The sequence below is a fragment of the Nelumbo nucifera genome, chromosome 1, assembly GCF_055504915.1.
Source record: "Nelumbo nucifera cultivar China Antique chromosome 1, China Antique-T2T, whole genome shotgun sequence".
NCBI lineage: Eukaryota > Viridiplantae > Streptophyta > Magnoliopsida > Proteales > Nelumbonaceae > Nelumbo > Nelumbo nucifera.
Window position 1 is genome coordinate 74,991,414 of NC_142649.1, and position 17,182 is coordinate 75,008,595.

Sequence of the window (17,182 nt, forward strand, 5' to 3'; positions counted from 1 at the left end):
GTGCCTCTAAATCATCAGTAGTTCGGTCTTCACGGGCTATTTTCCTTGCCACTGCTCTTGGACTTTCTTGTTGACTGTAACTCGGTGCTGTATATTAGTAGGTGTTTGGCATTGATGCTATTGCTTCAGAGATGTTTTTTTGAAAAAACGGTGCTGTATACATGAGGGTCTGTTGCATGGTTTTCTCAGAAAATATCTCCTTTTTTTTTGTTTGGCATTGATATGCTGCTATATAGGTTGTTTTACGAAAAAGCAACACTAGTTTCGCTTAGTATTGATGCTGTATAACTGTATTCAGCATTGGTTTACATTATCCAATGCCCAAGATGATGCCACATCATTGCACCGCTGTCAACAACATGTTGTTTTTCTGAGAAAACATTAAATTTGGCATTTCTTCATACCACATTTTCCTGATTTCTAAGGTTTGGTCTGGAGCAACTTTTTTTTTTTTCTGGAATAATGATGCTAAATAAGAGGCCATTTTCTGAAGCACAACTTTTTCTGACATAGTACCAATGTGGTGCCATTTTCTCAAAAAGCGGCATCAATGCCAAACACCGCCTAATGAAATTTGCCTTTTAAGGCTTTAAAAAGAAGTTTTTCTATGGAAGAAACGGAGGCTCTTGCCATGTGGCTAAGAGATGGGAACCAATTTTCGACTTTTTAATAGGGTAAATTACTTAGACCTCTCATAACATGCCATTAGTAGCAGTGAAAATTGCTTGCATGCCATTAATTTCCTTTTGAAAGTTCATTCATGTTTGGCACTTTTTGTATACAATATTATATAGGGTAAAAGACTTAAACATAAAGATACCTTGAGATTTTAAAAATTGACTTAAACCTTGAGGTTTTTAACATGGACTTAAGTATACCTTTGGGCTGACCTCTCTGGACTTAAATATATCTTGTAAACTAATTTAAATTTTTTTAAAATACTATTCTGCCCTTTTATGTCCTTTAACAGTGATAGATGAGAGCTTTATTTATTTTGTTAGGATGGATTATGGCTTACATTGCCTTGGATACTTTGAATCTTTCATGAAGCTTCAAAAATTGTCTTGAGATCTGTGGTCACCCAGTTGGTTAATAGCATCCATGAATCTCTCATAGAGATCAGCAATCCATCTTAAACAAAGCTTTAGATATGTGGTAAGAGCCAAACAAGCATAACCAAGAAGATTAATGCCTTCAACAGATCCTGCAAAACTTCATGGCCAATAAATTAGAAAATAGAATTAATAAAACTAACATGTAATGATAAATGGAAAACATAGAAAATTTAAATGCTGAATATATGTTTCTGCTTTACTTAAGGCTGTGTTTGGTTTGAAGGATATGTAGGGAAAGGTAGGGAAACCTTTACAAGTTTCATGGAGGGACAATGGCTGTTGAGTACTTCTTTCTCCTTTTTTTTCTTGATAGAAGACTTAAACATAACTTTGAGGTTTCAAAAATTTTCATTTTTTTTCTTTTTGAAAGAAAATGAAGAGCAAAAAAAAGTCACGAAATATGTTTTTGTTCATTGTAAAACCCCAGGATATGTTTAAGTCAAAATTTGAAATCTCAGGATATGTCTAAATCTTTTACCCTATTATATATTAAACATTATATGGGAAAAATTACCTTCATTTATTCTCCTTGTAGTGTTCAGCTTCAAGAAAAAAATTAATTAAAGTTTGAAATGGTATAACTGCATTTAGTGTTTATAAATGAGACTGTGTTTAACAATTTTTAAATCTTTATTATCACAAGAGGTAAAACTATTATTTCGTTGTGAAGGATTTTCTAATAAAATATTAAATTGTCTTAACAAATTAATAGGGGTATTGTTGTTCATCTTTCAGGGGATTGAGGGAATTATTGGTCAGACAAGTTAACTTAAAACGGGTGACACCTCATCCTGGTCTACTTCTGCTTCTGGACAGGCTTGAAGTGATCAAAACAGGCCCATACCCAGATCCATCTGTTCTTCTTGACCATAATAATAAATTACTAGCGGGAGCCCCTGCTTCGCAGGGGTTAATGGCAACCATATTTAATTTTTGGAAATTGACTCAGTATTTAATTTTCTCTGTCTTTTTGTTTCAGCAAATAGAAAAGAAATTTCATATTTAATTTTTGGGAAGTGATTCAAAACATTTTTGAAGCAAATATATTCTCTCTGGATTTGATAGCAAACCAAATCTTAAATGTTGCAGAAATCAGTTATAATGTATATGCATTGGAAACCTCATATTTACATGATTATACAAAACGAATCCAAAAAAGAATTTTTAGAAACATTAGTTTGTAATTTTTTTGTCAATATCTTCGACTTTATTGACAGCGAGCTGCTTTTGATTATTGGACATCATAGTTAACTTGACATAAAAGAGATAGACATCATGTAAGTATTCAACCATTTGCTCCTTGATTTGATGTGCGAGACCCTACAAAATGTAAAAGAAATACATTTAAATATAGTTCAATAAAAATGAGATACCCCAGGTTTAGGGCTTGGAATTTTGCCTGAAAAATGGCTAAATCTTGCAACAATTCAGAATTGCAAGTTTTTTTAAATGTATAAAATACAAATTTTGTTTCAAGCTGATTTTTATAAGCTTTGAGAACAAATGCCAAATTCAAGTCTGTACTTTGTAGTTTATTAGAGTTCTTAACTTTCCTCTTAGCTTTCCCTCCTATTACTATTAGAACCTAGAAAACTTTTTACTATAGTTACAAAATGTACAATTCAGATTTGGAATTTTTTTAAAATGTACAAAATGCAGGCTTTTTTGGGTAGTGGTGAAAGGCTGGCCTTTTGGAAAGACCGTTGGTTCAGCAAGTGGCCTCTCTCAGAGTTGTTTCCATAGCTGTTTTAGATTTCTAAGAATCAGGATGCTGTTGTGGCAGACTGCTAGACCAGTAATCTTGTGCCCTTCATTTTGAACACACTTTCAGGACTGGGAAATTGTTAAATTTGGTGAGTAGCTTGAGCTAGTCTCAATCCAGTCTGTGGACATAAATAGTGATGGCAGTTGGAGCTACAATTAGAATGTTGATAGTCTTTTTCAATCAAATCATTTGCCCTCTGGTGTGGGCTGTGTCTCTGGACAGGTGTTTAACTAAAATTAATGTCTAAAAGAGGGGTAGAGGTCCTATGGAAGGGCATGCTTTTGGACTCAAGTCAGTGAACAAAATCAGTACTAGAGACGCTTAAAATAACTCTAATAACACTCTACTAATCCTACTACAACTTAACAGACCAAAAATAACCACACGGTAGACCCAGAAAATAGAGAAACGCATATCCCATCAGACTGATACATTAGCAGTAGAACAACCATATCTCCCAAATGGATGGTGTGTTTGTGTTTGATAAATGCCAGAATCTGACACTGCATGCGTTCTTGAGGGACATTTATATGTAACATTTTCTTTCTCAATTGCTTATTTGACATAAATAAACATTTAATGTACATAAATGCCACTTAAACTACATTTGTAGTTCCTCTCCCGCACCCCCCTTCTCTTTTGCTGTTTTGGTGTTATACATTTGTAGATGCAATTGTAGGTTCTGATGAGTCCTAGTGAGCTGTCCTCTATTATATAGTTACATTTGTAGATCCTCTCCCGCACCCCCACTCTCTTTTGCTGTTTTGGTGTTATACATTTGTAGATGCAATTGTAGGTTCTGATGAGTCCTAGTGAGCTGTCCTCTATTATATAGTTTATAACTTGAGGGCTTATTAGTTTGTCTGTATGTTAATGCTTTATATCCTTTTTGTTATCTCTTTATAAGAACTATTATAGGGTGACAAGAGATCTAGTTAGAGATTAATTATCTGGTTTTCTGATGAAAGGTTGGTCTGTTTGAGTTAGAGTTTCAAGAGTAGTTATGTGGGTTGTAGACGTTGGGAGTGGTAAGAAAGATGTTTGTATTTTTTTAACTATAACCCACAATCCTGTTTGAGACCCATAGTTTATATAACCTACAACCTTCCCTTATCTGAGCTTGGGACTCACAGTTTAGTGGGAACTAGAATAATTTTCTTAGAGGCTAAAATAATTTTTTTCCACATTATTTTGATTCTGGTAATGAAATTGCCATACATGTAGAAAAATTGTTGTTTCTCTTTCAGAGTACTACTAAATGGAGAATTTATTAAGAAGAATAAACAAGGTAGACAAGAGGATCAACCCTCAAAGTACAACTTGGCATAGATGCTGAGCTAGAACTGTAACAAAGAGAGACAACAGTTAATGCCCATTAATGTCTCCATGAAGAGAAATATGGTGCTGCTTTTAAGATCAAAGATAATATTGTTCCTGTTCTTCCAGATTCATGAGCATATTGTGAAAAGCAGAAGGTTCCAAAGGATTGTACTTATTTTAAAATATCCTTTTGAAATCCATGAAAGCTACAGTATTTGATTTCCTGGGATCAGCCAAGGGCTTCTAAAGAGCCAGCTGAAGTGACACTAAACCTCATAAGTCACCTTGCAATGAATCAAAAACTAAGGAACTTATTCACTATCTGACTGATGTAGGCAACACATCTTGGTCAGCGTCATGCCTTTAGAGATCAAGTGATTGAACTTAGCAAAAAAAGGTCAGGTGATTGATTGTTAGCATTCTGTCCAAAATTGCGGTATACAAGAAGAATGGTACCTTGGATTGGAAATCGACATTCCAGATAACCTTCAAGGGAAGAGTCCTGAAGGGGGCCAATTATGGAGTTCTAGAAGGAACTCAATGAAGAAATCATGGACCGGGCTAGACCCATGGTCACCTCTATAAATTTTATGTACAAAATATTACACATATCTTATGTTTGATAGTATATGTTACATAATATGTATTTTAGGTGTAATATTATAATATTTATATATAAAATATTAAATAAAATAATATATATATAAAAATGTATAAATAATATGTATGTAATATGTGCAGGCTGGGATAGGCTTGAAAATAATCAGTTGTAAACTAACCACATGCATTTTCATATTAATTTTAGGAGTTTAAGATTTAGATGTGAAAATCAAGAGGTAGTTGGATGCTTTTGTCCAACCATGGTAGCAGCCAAGTAAGGCCTGCCAAAATGAGCAATCTTCGGTTTGGACTGTGATGGGATCAGCTTATCCCACTGCATAGCCAAGGCTTAAAGAAAACTCTTTTGAAAATATTTGTAAAATATCAATTTCAGAACAATTTTTAGTTGGATCAGAAATTTTGTAACTTTTAAGTGAAAAAATAATTTGTGGGCTTGTTGCATACAAATGGTTATGATATTTAAGTTTTTCTTTTTTTAACCCAATTTGCTCTTATCATCCCCTCCTATTAGTATTAGAACAACCTAGGAAATTTTTTTCTATGTTTACTTGAGTAAAGTTCAACAAAGGAAAAATATATATTAATAAGTGTTGTTTCAGATATCAAAGCAAAAAACCCAGGAATTCTTACAATAGTTCATGTGCTTTTCCAGAACAACAACAAAAATAAAGTGAGGCCTAAAATAGAATATGACTCACTCACCTCTTAACTTGGCTACTTTAGACACTATTGATTTGTGAACCTGAGAATAGAAGGACAAAAGTTATAAAGCTAAGAGAGTGTTCCATAAGCAAAAAATAAATCAAAAAACAACTTTGATAAAGAAAAGGTGAAACTGCTTGATCATGAAAACATAAACAAATGGTTGAAGATTTCTGTTCTAATTTCATTGAGAAGATATGTACAAATATATACAACTTCTAAGAATCAATCTAGGAGCTATTCTAGGAAACTAACCCACTAATTTAGCCTAAAGAAAAAAAGAAAACTAAATCACAGCCTAAAAAAGGAAAATAATCACAATTTAAATAAGAAAATAAATAACTAAAAAGTAGGAAAGATTCTGACGAGGATTCCACAAGGAATAATCCTCGTCATCCCTTTCCAACACTCCCCCTCAAGCTGGTGAATGTATATCAATCATTCCCAATTTGGATACATTTGTCTCAAACCCGACCCTAAGTAATGGTTTAGTGAGGACGTCTGCTTCCTGTGATCCAGATGGCACATAGGATAGACAAATTTTTCCATTTTCAATCTCTGATTTGATGACATTTTTGTCAATGCGAAAATGCTTCATTTGATCATGTTGAATAGGGTTGTGTACAATTGCTATTGCTGACTTACTGTCACTATACAGTTTCATTGGACTATCAAGTGGAATATTTAAGTCTGACAGTAGTCGTTCAAGCCATATTAACTCACAAATCCCTTGTGCAATTGCCCTGTATTCTACTTCTGCACTACTTCTGGACACAACAGTTTGCTTCTTACTTCGCCATGTAACAACATTCCCCCAAACCTTTGTACAATATCCTGTAGTAGACTTACTGTCCTCAACTGAACCAACCCAATTAGCTTCTGCAAATCCCTCAACTAATCGGTTATCACTTTTCTTGAACAATATACCCTTATCAGGAGTTCCTTTCAATTATCTAAGGATCTGATCAACAGGACACTGATGTCTCTCGGTTGGAGCATGCATAAACTGACTAACTATGTTAACACTATAGGCAATATCGGGCCTAGTAAGTGATAGATAGATTAGTTTTCTCACAAGACGTTGATATCTCTCTTTGTTAGCTAGAGGATCATTCTTAGAGATATTATGCTTCCAATTCTTCTCCAGTGGAGTGCTAGATGGATGACAACCAAGCTTCTTGGTTTCCTTCAATAGATCTATGATGTATTTTCTTTGAGAAATGAAAATACCAGTTTTGCTTCTAGCAATTTCCATCCCAAAGAAATACTAAAGTTTTCCAAGATCCTTAACTTTGAACTCAGATTGTAGTAGGCCCTTGAGATTCGTAATCTCATCATTGTCATCACACGTGATTACCATATCATCAACATACACAATCAAGATTGATTTTTTTCCATCCCTTGACTGTTTTATGAATAGGGTGTGATATGCCTATCCTTGTGTGTATCCAAATATTTTCATAACTATGCTGAATCAAGTGAACCATGCCCTAGGAGATTGTTTTAACCCATATAGAGACTTCTTCAATTTACACACTGATCCTGATTTTTCTGTCTTTGAAGCCAGGAGGCAGCTTCATGTAGACTTCTTCATCAAGAGTTTCGTTCAGGAAAGCATTTGAAATATCCATTTGGTGCAATTCCCAATCCAAGTTGGCTACCATAGACAAGAGAACCCATATAGAGTTCAATTTTGCAACTGGTGCAAAAGTTTCTTCGTAGTCAAGCCCGTATATTTGCATATACCCTTGAGCAACCAAACACACCTTGTATCTCTCTATTTTCCCTTCAAAGCCTACTTTCACCATAAAAATCCACTTACAACCCACTAACTTCTTCCCTTCAGGCATATTTACAACTTCCCATGTATTATTGTCATTTAGTGTCTTCATCTCTTCCAAAACAACAGCCTTCCATTTTGAATCTCTCAAGGCATCATATATATTTGTAGGAATAGTTACATTATCAAGTTGAGATACAAATGACCTGTGAGTGTTAGATAAACGGCAATATGACAAATGATTTGAAATCAGATGTTGAGTACAAGATCTTACCCCCTTTCTTATAGCAATGGGAACATCCAGATCATCAATTGTAACAACACCTCTTTGTGAATCTTGTGGTGAATCCACCATAGGTTCCGATGATTGGTTTCACTGAGTAACACAGGGCCTCCTTGAGTAAACAATTAGTTCACTTTGTTGTTGGACTGATTCTCCCCCTTGACCGAGACCTGTGGTTGTATCTAGTAGGGGTAATGGTGGAGACTTAGAGGATGGTAAAGTGGACACTGATGGAGACTGGGGCAAAGACACAGGAAGAGATATCGAAGGATAATGATTATCTTCAATTAAGTTCTCCCCCTGAAGAGAATCATGGGAATAGAAGGATTGATCTTCTAGGATTGTAACATCATAGGATACATAGAATTTTTTTGTGACAGGATTGTAACATTTATATAATTTTTTAGTGGGAGAGTATCCTATGAAGATACATTTGATGGCCTTTGGATCAAGTTTTCCACGAGTATGACTGGTATTATGAACAAACAGAAAACACCCAAATATTTTTGGTGGGAGAGAGTTGACTAAACGAATATGAGGGAATTCTTTTTGGAGACAACTGACTGGTGTACGAAATTTGAGGGGTTTTGATGGAAGTCTATTAATTAAATAGGCAATAGTTAATACAAATTCTCCCAAAAATGATGTGGAACAGCACTAACAAACATGATTGATCGAGCTACCTCCAACAAATGACGATTTTTTCGTTTTGCAACCCCATTTTGTTGTGGGGTAGATGTACACGAGCTTTAATGAAATATGCCACTCTGAATGAGGTAATCTCCAAGAATCTGTTGCAAAGTACTCTCCTTCATTATTTGTGTGGAGTATGTGAATGTTGCATTGAAACACATTCTTTATCATTTTATGGAACTGTTGAAACACATACCCGGCATCAGATTTGTTCTTCAAGAGATAGACCCAGCAAGCACAAGTATGGTCATCTATGAAGGTGATGAACCGTCTCTTGCCTGTTAAATCCACAACCCGTGATGCTCCCCAATATCACTGTGAACAAGATGGAACAATTTGGAAGGTTTGTAATTGTGAATAGGATAATTTTTTCTGGACTGTTTCGCAAGAATACATGACTCACAATGGAAAGAAGAAGGATCTTTATTGAGAAATAAGTTTGGATACAAATGTTTCAAATATTGAAAACTAGGATGTCCTAAGTGTTTGTGCCATAGAATTACATTTGAATTCAACGAACTAGATGCAGAAAGAGATAGATGTGGTTTTGGCCTTGGAGAAGAATCAATGAGATAGTAGAGACCATGTCGTTCTTCAGCATTGCCAATCATCTTCCCCGAAGATGGATCCTGAAAAATACAACGATCACAAAGAAATGTTACTTAACAATTTTGATCCTTAGTTAACTTACTAATAGAAAAGAGATTATATCTTAAACTCAGAACATGAAGAACTGATTTCAAATAAATCCTTGGTAAAAAACATCTCCAACTCCAGCCACAATTATTGTATTCCCATTTGCCACTGAGACTTTTATCTCACCATTACATTTTTTATAATTCAAAAAAGCTGTATGATGTCCTGTCATATGATCTGATGCACCGGTGTCAACAATCCAGTCATTGAGATCATCTTTTTGTGATAATAGAGATGATGAGATATTACCTCGTTGTGCAATTGCTGCTGTAGGTGTAGAACCTGATGCCTCAAAAATTTGTTGCTGGTGAAGAAGAGACCTTAAAATCTCCATTTGTTCCAATGTGAAAGTTGTTGTGTTAGGCTTCTTTGTCTCAGCAGATTCGGCTACATGAGCTGAAGGATTGCCTTTCCTCTGATTTCGTGGTTTCCAATATGGAGGTTTTCCATGAATGTCCCAGCAAGTCTCCGTTGCGTGATATGACTTTTTGCAGTGTTCACACCACTGGTGGTTTTCTTTTTTTCTTCTGAGGTTGAGACTGAGTAGATGCAAGTGCAGATCCTTGAGATTGTTCATCTAGGATTCCGTGTGAGGATGGGTTCAGCATGACTTTCCTCCTGCTTTCTTCTCATCGAACCTCAAAGAACACCTCACGAAGTGAAGGAAGGGGTTTAATTCCAAGAATACGACCTTGTAGTTCATCTAGGTCTTTATTGAGTCCTTGAAGAAAATCAAATACTCGATCTTTCTCAAGGACTTGATTGTATAGTACTCCATCATCAGTACACTTCCATGGAATTGTATAAAATAAATCATTTCTTTCCATAGATCAATCAGCCTATTGTAGTACTCTGTTACTAATATTGATCCCTGCCTTATGTTCTGCAGGAGAGAACGGATTTCAAAACACTGAGACATGTTTCCAAGATTTGAGTACATCTCCTAAACATCCTTCCATATTTGCGGTTCCATGGAATTGATTAACCACGCCATGACAATGGAATTTTCAGCTTCCCATGTCTTGTAACTCGCATCATTGCTCGTTGGAAGAGGGATTTCACCAGTAAGGTAACCCACTTTTCCTTTTCCTCGAATCACTAACAAAACGGATTGAAACCATTCACGAAAATTGGACCCATTTAATTTGTATTGGGTAATCTACAGAGAATGGCTTATGTCAGAGGTGGTGAAGGAGGTCCCAAGGGATCTCGATGCATTCATGGTTGAATCTACTGCTGTTGAGTCCACTGTTGATGAAGAATGGCTCATTCCAGACATCGTCGTAGGCTCTGATACCATGAAAACATAAACAAATGGTTGAAGATTTCTGTTCTAATTTCATTGAGAAAATCTGTACAAATATATACAACTTCTAAGAATCAATCTAGGAGCTATTCTAGGAAACTAACCCACTAATTTAGCCTAAAGAAAAAAAGGAAACTAAATCACAACCTAAAAAAGGAAAATAATCACAGCCTAAATAAGAAAATAAATAACTAAAAAAATAGGAAAGATTCTGACTCGGATTCCACAAGGAATAATCCTTGTCATCCCTTTCCAACAAATCAAATATCAAAAAGAAACCCAAGAACAACACAACCCATTTATAAGGTTCTGCCATTATGGGATATTTGGTGCTTTCTTTTGTTCTTATCCCAATTTGTTCTACCATTCGCATACATTTTATTATGTTAGGGCTAAGATCAATTATTGAGTCATTGTTGGCATTTGCAACCATTTGCAGGTTTGGAATTTTTTTTTTTTTAAATTTCCAAATTGTAGGGTTTTTTGGGTAATGGTGAAAGGCTGGCCTTTTGGAAAGATCCTTGGTTCAACAACTGCCCTCTCTCAGAGTTGTTTCCAAAGCTGTTTTAGATTTCTAAGAACCAGGATGCTGCTGCAACAAACTGTTATGGGTTTAATGGTAGATCAGTAATCTTGTGCCCTTCATTTTGAACACACTTTCAGGACTGGGAAATTGTTAAATTTGCTGAGTTGCTTGAGCTGGTCTCAGTCCAATCTGTGGAGATAAATAATAATGACAGTTGGAGCTGGAATTAGAATGCTGATAGTGTTTTTTCAGTCAAATCATTTGCCCTCTGGTGTGGGCTGTCTCTGGACAGGTGTTTAACTAAAATTAATATCTAAAAGAGGGGTATTGGTCCTATGGAAGGGCATGCTTTTGGACTCAAGTTGCTGAACAAAATCAGTACTGGAGACTACTGAACCAGACATGATGGCTTGGGGGAAAATTTGCAAAAGTTTTCCTTAAGGGGACAAATATTTCAGCAACTTTGGATATGTAATAGCTAGTACTTTCTGTCGTACATCTTTCTAGTTCTGTTCAGTATAAATAAGTTCAAGAAGATGGGATTTGTACCCTAATTTGTAAGAATAGTTCAACTTTTTGAATAGGCCTGAGCAAAAGAAGAAAACTGATCTAGAATATAATTTGTAAGAATAGTTCAACTTTCCAATGGACCATGTCTAACCTCTCTCTTTTCACCTAATTGTCTATATTGATTATCTTCAAATCTACTACAGCCTTAAATGAATCATCATCTAAGAGGGTTTCATAATGGCTCACCAATTTTCTCAGTGGCTCACCAAGAGGGTTTCACAGTCGCTAACATACATGGTTTGATATAGCTTTTACTTCTGTTTGTTTTGTAAGAAGATTCATCAATCAATAGAGGATCTACTCAGCCTGGCACTTTCAATAATTAAATGGTTCTTCTATTGTTAGCACTTGTAATTGTAGGGTCAAGGGTGGTGTTACCATGATCTAATTCAAGTTTCCTAATTTGGGGAAATTTAGGAATTGAAATACAAAAACATTTTGAATAAGCACCAGCCTTAAATGAAATACAAAAACATGATCTAATTCAAGTTTCCATTTGCAGGTCTTCTGTTTAGTATAATCCAGGAAGATGGGATTTGTACAAGAATTTGTGCTTTAAGTTGTAAGAATTTGTTGTACATGTTTTGTTTTTCTTAATAACGATCCTTAGTAGAGGGGAAATGTGCCCAAATGGTAAGTTTATTTCTTTTAATTGGATTAGATTCTTCTATGCTATTCATGCAATCACAGGGATTAATGACAGTCGTATTTAATTTTTGGGATTTGATTGAGCATTTAATTTTTTGTCTTCTTGTTCAACTTTATTTATTTAACACTTGGAGAATGAGAATAAGTCTGTTGCTTCGAGTTAGTGCCAAAAAAAAGTAAAAATCAATGAAAGATAAATAATTTTTTGACTATTTTATATCAATGTTTCTAGATGGTGGTGAGTCCTTTTCTTTTGTTTTCTTTTTTCTTTTTTTTGAAGTGTTACCATTCTTTATTGAATATTGAAGGTGTAATGATATACCAAAAGTATAGTGGCTGCAGAAGAAGATCAGCAGTCTGTCCCATCCATGCGTGTTTATTTCTCCAGCAAAACCATCCTGCATGATATATGCAAAACAAAAACCAATTTGTACAATTATCAAATACCCAAAATGGACATTGTTTTATTTTTTCGTCATTAGGTTGATTTGTGGGGCTGAAGAGTTAAAGGTTCTTCAAATTGATCCTTAGGTACCACTCAGAAGTTTTGTTCCAGCATGAAACTAATTTTGTTGAATCATAAAAGGAAGCACTTATTTTCTCAATTCACCAAATTATGTAGGGCTACTTGCTTTGACTCCAAACTATAGAGCTTGAATGAATCGTGGACTACAGGACGGTTATTACTGGCCTAGGGTTATTTTAAGACTAAAAGTAAATATTTGTTAGGTTTGGAAAAGTTTTGAGGCTTAACTACAATAATTGCAGATTTGCCCAAACTGTGAAAAGTTTTGAATTGGGAAACATAGGTATATGGTTGGAACTTTTCAATGAACCATCCATCTGCAACATCTTTAATTTTTATCAATCTAGCTATCGTATATACTAATCATTTCATCTTAGTATTTAATGTGTTTAATTTTTTTTTTTATTTTTGATTCACTTTTCACTCTATAATTTCTATGCTACGAATTTATATCCCTTCAGATGGCTAATTAAATTAATAGTAAAAACCACACTATATTTGAACAACAAAATAGGATCAATGCTTGAATAAGAATTCATATTAGAGTTAACCTACTGTCTATTTGCTCAATCTTTGCAAATAAAAAAAGAAAACATAACCCGTTACAAAAAGCTAAGAAAAGGAAAAATAACTCATAATCGATACTTAAGTACATCTACAGTACCAATTTGATCCAATCCAGTTCTGGGCCCAGGTGATAATTTAGCATCCACCACTACTCTGATCCAATCCTAATAAGACTCCCCCCTTCCCTACAACACTACAATTCAAATACTATTTCTGATTGCAGAAAATGTTAAAAAAAAAAAGAAAAAATCCTGCAGCATAGCCTATAGTATCTAAATAATGATACTATAAAGTCTACCTAAGCCCAAAGGTACTAACAGGTTAAACCAGTTCAGAGATTGTTTCAAACTTACTCTGATGTTGTGATGTGAAGAGAAACTCTAGTTAACAGAGTATTAATATATTTGTTGCTGACAAATTATCACTGAGTCGCTCCCACCAGCCATCAAGTCAACATTTCAGACTTTCAGTTGTCTGCTATCAAAAAAATTAAGACAAATAATAAATGAAATAAAACAAAAATTAAATGAAATCAAAATAGGCAATACGTGCGAATATCATTTCACCTGCGCTACAAGAATCCATTTACTCAAAATATAAATTGCCACGAATACACCAATCGTATTAATATATATATATATATATATATATATATATATATATATATATACCGCCTGGAAAGTCTAAGTCAAAAGCTCTTATTGTTCAACTTGTTTACTGTTTTTATTGGCTTGAACTGTTCTAGCTGTGCAGTTGTTTGTTGAATTGACCTCTACAAACTTTAGACTAATAGACATGAGAAGAAAGGGGCCATAGGCCCATGGTTCAAAGTATCCATACAGCCGATACACACCAACATGCCTATTGAGTGTTTTACGTGAGTAGGGAAAAATATCATTATTTTCAAAAACCTTAAAATAGACATTTCGGTATCCTTCGATGGTCCAACGATAAGGCTATGTTTAGTATGAAGGAAAAGTAGGGAAAAAGTATGGAAACCCATACAAGATTTGTAAAGGGTTCCTTACCTTTCCCTTTCTTTCCCCACTTTTTCTTTCAAAGCAAACACAGCTTTAAGTTTCTCTTTCTAGTAGCGAAGGAGACGTTGAATCTCACCATGTGCCACTTCTTTATTCTATAATACAACGTGATCACTGTACTGGTTGTAAGAAACCTTGAGATCCAGTAGCATAATAGTTAATTAATTAGAGAAAAACTGTTGGCCACAACATTGCGCGCATTAAGTAAGGACTAAGGAGGATCAATTTCCTTATCCCCCCGTATTTAATTGACAAACAGCAATTCAATTGGCCTTTATATGTACAAGTGAGAACTCCATGGATCTCCATCTAATCTAAACAAAATAAGAACAAAAAAAAAAAGAAAACAGTTACCACATGATAAGATTATTATTATTATTATTTACTATTAAATAAGTATAATTGTTACACACTTCTTTAGTAATGATTATAGAAGATAGATCCATTTATTGACTGTTGTAAGACAGCTTCCTAGTACATGTACATCGTTGGGGCCCATGAGCAATACAAATTGATAGTCAGTCTGGGCCCTCAGGCCTGAAGGAAAAGCATCATTTTGATCTTTTCTTCTAAGCCCATCTTGTACAGTCAATCTACCCCTTGATTGACTTCCTAAAAACCTGGTCTAGGATGACTTGCATGGGACTATGGGAGGCCCCGCAAACAGAGAGAGAGAGAGACAGAGAGACTCTTTAATGTTTCTTCTGCCTTCATGTTTGAAAAACACTACTAACCAACACATGCAACCTTATAAAAAAACGAGAGAGAGAGGAAAATACCTACCAAACAACTATATACATTCAAAAAATGAAGCACAACCAGCAAGTATGAAATTATTTAGGGACAGATAGGACATACTAATACTAATGTTAATTTGTAAGTCTTCTTGATATATTTTTAAAATTGTATTGAATAGGAGTCATTAGGAGATTGTAAAATAATGGAAAAAAAAATCTTGCATAATAGAGAGGCTGGCCAAGTTTCCTTCTCTTCATCATCCCATCGGTCAAGATCGGTTTCACTTTTCTGATTTTCCAATGTGATTTCGTGCATTAATACTGGTATGATCATACTTATGAGAGGATGTCAACACCTCTATGAAATCAAAGGTTATTTGGATTGCATTCAATTTGAAATAAAATGTATGTAAAATTTTTAAGTGGATATTTTTTAAATATTAAAATGCTGATACGTTACATTTATAAAAATGAGTATGATTTTAGATATCGGATATAGGCATAATCTTCCATATTTTTCTTATTATTTACACCAAAAGTATTAAAGTAGTAGGGCCATAAAACAAAATTTTCACCGTAAAGAGATGAAAAGTGAAAACGATAACTGAAATATTCAGTCTGAAGAATTTTCTATTTATATTAATTCATTTTATGAAGAGAAACAAACATCCATGTTTTTAACTTTTAACTCCCTGCTCAGTGCTCACCTCTCCTCTCCAGTGAGTGACTTAGTAAGAGATCGATGATGAGGCCCCATTGACCATTGTCGGTGTTCTATAAATGGGTTCTATGTGAATGGCATATATCAGAATCCAATCGGGTTTGGGTGTCGAGCATATGAGTACTATATATCCGTGAGGACCTTAATAAAAACAACTAATTAACAATGATTTTCATGACACATGAACCTGAAACCCTCTAGGCTCTAGTAAAAGAAGTAAAAAAAGCCTAACATATTGGGTTGGACCCGGATCTAATTCATGATCCGGTCCATACATATCCTTCCGTGGGTATAGCTTATTACTTAATGGGTTTGTTCTTTGTTGGATCTGGGTCGGTCCCAGTTGGAAATCGGAACAGAATCGGACATAATAGGGTTTATACTTTTTATACCTAGAATTGAATCGATTGATTCTTAGGACAATCAGGTCTGATATAACTCGGGTCAGGTCTGAATCGGTTTGGAATTGGGTAGAACATGTTCCGAGCTGAAAATAATCAGGACCCGGAATCGATCCATCGGTTCTGGTTCCTGAATCCTGAATCAAAACCAACTCAAATGGTTTGGATCCGTCGGGTCGGACCCAGATCCAACCCATTGACAGTCCTCCCTACTTTTTAGTCAATGTGAAAAAAAACAAGGATTTAAAACATGGACAAAATGATGATAAATTTAGGAAGTGAGAAATGACTTAGAAACCTCTGCCTAACAAAAGGTGGGCATGGGATTATGAGTATTCATTTCACTTTCCTGAATAATTTAGACACCATTGGAGAAATAGATATGTGATAAGAAATGTTGGCTACGGTTATTTGCAGGTCCATTGGGCTCATTTCATTCCACAGAGATGTCTGTCCAAACCTTGCACAAAATAAACATTCTCTACAAAAAATGAAAAAGAAAACAAAAGAAAAGGACAATAACCATGGATTTTGGTTACTTCCTCTTTCTGTTGTTTGTTTATTTAGGCCAACAAGGCAACAAAACTGCTCCTCATGCCTCCATTCAATCTTCATCAGATGATCAGTCGAAGACCCGTTGAGAGTTAGCTTTAGTATAATTCAGTTTAAATGCGGAAGCAAAGGGCAGATTGTGATTAGTACAAGTGTTCATGTGCTGCATTAAATGGGTCGTGGTATATCCACCACTCTTTTAAATGAACACTTGAGAATTGAGATTTCTTTATCTCTATGTCAGTCTCTGTCCCTCCTTTCATGGCTTTTGTTGTTGTTCGTGTGATTTTATTTACAAAACTCACCAAGGGCCAAGGCTGTACTAGTAACACTAATAAATAATAACATTTGGATTTTGGGAAACAATGCTAAGTTGGTTCTGAGGACACTGTGAGGTCAATGCATGGTGTAGGCTAAGATCCAATGGTGAACAACTAGGCTGCTGCACCATTGGTCTAATGCTAAGCTGGTTTTCTAATGAATGAAAGTTGATGATGTGTAATTTGCTCGCTCCCTTGTATTCTTAGATTGGGTTCGAATAAGGTCTTAATTTGGCAGTGCCAAGCTGCACGGCTGAACTAGTATCTATGCTTTCAAACTGGAAAGAGTTGTA